The 2,169-nt window shown below is 37.3% G+C and overlaps 1 long non-coding RNA gene across 1 annotated transcript; it reads right to left on the reverse strand.

Moving 5' to 3' along the window:
* Positions 1 to 275: 275 nt before the first annotated feature.
* LOC149090564 (uncharacterized) lies at positions 276 to 959 on the reverse strand. Its single transcript, XR_016197497.1, has 2 exons — positions 819 to 959; positions 276 to 663 (listed from the first exon to the last, which is right to left on the reverse strand). It is a non-coding gene; the product is annotated as an uncharacterized LOC149090564 (long non-coding RNA).
* Positions 960 to 2,169: the final 1,210 nt, after the last annotated feature.

A 2,169-nucleotide genomic window follows, 5' to 3' on the forward strand; every position in this document is an offset into this window, starting at 1 on the left:
CAAATGCAAAAAGAAAAAAAATCAGAGATATATGTATATGTTTATATATATATGAAAATTAGTGGAGTGAATGCGAATGGGAAGGCGAATACAAAACGAAAGTCGCCCGACCGATTTGCAACACGTTCGATAATGATCAAAATTGAAGCACGCAATAAATAAACAAATTTTTATAATTTCACTGACTGTTCTTCTGCTTCTTCCTCTTCGTCTTCTGCTTCTTCGTTTCCTTTTCGAATGTTTCCACATCATTGTTAATTTTGTATTTTATGTAGTTTTTATTTTTCAAGTTTTTTTTTTTTTTTTTTCATCTGTTTCGTTGTTGTTGCTGCTGTTGTTGTTGTTGGCGCCCGTTCTGCCTGGCGATGCTTATCAGCAGCATGAATGCGATTTCAAGTGCGAACAGCACGATATATATGGGCTCCACTGCGCGTACGATCACTCACGCTCACTCGTCTTTCAAAAGTTGGTCAAAAAGAGCTTGGCTTGTTTGCCCGGCCAACGACAAATATTGAAACTGCGCATCAAGCGCGCTCGTAATTTGAGTGATAAGTGGCCAACGGGCAGGCGTAGGGAAGGGGGACGTGGAAGTGGTGGGGAGCGACGGGGCCCTTTACAGGTCCAGTGGGTGTCCCACGTGATTGCTGGTGGGAAACCAGGGCCCTGTGGGATTTCACAGAATACGAGAACCTCCAAAAAAAAAAGAATAAATTGCAATTCACATTTGCACAAACAATAACAAACTCAAACACACACACACACGCACACACACATGCATGGAGAGAGTGTCTGTGTGCCTGTTTGTCTTCTCAGCTTACAGTAGCTGCACGTTGCCATGCACGTTACTCATAGAGGACCATTCGATTGAGCTGACAGGGCGATAAGCAGCAGCGCCAACAACAAGTGGAGGAACACTTGTTCACATCGTGTCCAGGGCATTCATTCACATTCACAGTCACATTCACTTGTCTTGTCTTGCACTTGTTTGTGTGAAACATTCAATTGGCCAGCAATCGGAAAAGGCCTCAACTTTAATTTAAAGCTAAATATTTAATCATCCCAGGTTAAGCAATTATAGCTACTAGACTATCCAAGACTGTGCTCAGTTCCAACTCAAAAGTATGCTACACAATTGCTGCCATAGAGTATCGGGATCTAGTAGAAAAATATAGTGAAATTGTGAAATTATAAGAGAAATAATATCTACTGAAATACATATATGAATATAACATATAGTCTTTTATAGTCAAAATATTATTATATATAGATTGGGTTCTTTTGTAAAACTTTACAGAAGTAGCCAAACGATTATATAAAAAGAAATAAAAGATATATAGGATCTCATAAGTTTTTTTTCTTTTTTAATCCCAAACACATTGAAAATTGGAAATCAGGGCATATTGGTTGTTAATTTCTGATTGCTTTGAGCTGTACTGGTAATAGCCAGTCTTATATAAATTATAAGAGCCCATGGATGGTGCTGATGAGCTGTGCCAATAGATTAAATGATAATTAGCGTGTTAATAGAGCAGAGCAATGAATATTTGATATGTGAATGTGGAATCAAATATATGAATTAGTGATCTCTATGACAATAACTATCAAATAGCTTAATTAAACTCTGGTCCGTAAACTCAATTGGAAATCGTGTCATATACAAGCTCTTCAATGTACTTAAACTCACTTCCATGCATCTCTATTGACTCTCTTTTATAGAAAATATAGTATTATATATACCAAATACTTGGTTAAGTAATATTATGGAACTAAGTTTTCTATTGCAGGCAGCATAAGGTAACTGGAAATTGATTCAAAAAACTGAGAGCTCAAAGTTATAGCTTTCATATTGCAGTAAATGCAAATGCAAAGAGAGTACATAGAGTACAGAGTTGCAATTGTATACAAAATATATGGAATAGAGAACAAAGTGCTCAAGACCTGATATTTGATCAAATCCCAAAGGGGAGACACTCGATGAGCTTTCATAACACATCACATGCTCGAGTTGTGTGAGTTATTCAACAGATAGCTGGCCAAAGTATGTACATACATATATACATACATATGTACATATATATACATATTGTGCTTGACGGATTCGGCTTAGTATTGAACAAGTGCAAAAGATTACATAAGACGCGCTCTCGGATTCGGCCTGGTAGTCGGGAT

This window comes from Drosophila navojoa, chromosome X (genome assembly GCF_054131105.1).
Source record: "Drosophila navojoa isolate 15081-1374.11 chromosome X, UAZ_NAV_1.0, whole genome shotgun sequence".
Taxonomy (NCBI): Eukaryota; Metazoa; Arthropoda; class Insecta; order Diptera; family Drosophilidae; genus Drosophila; species Drosophila navojoa.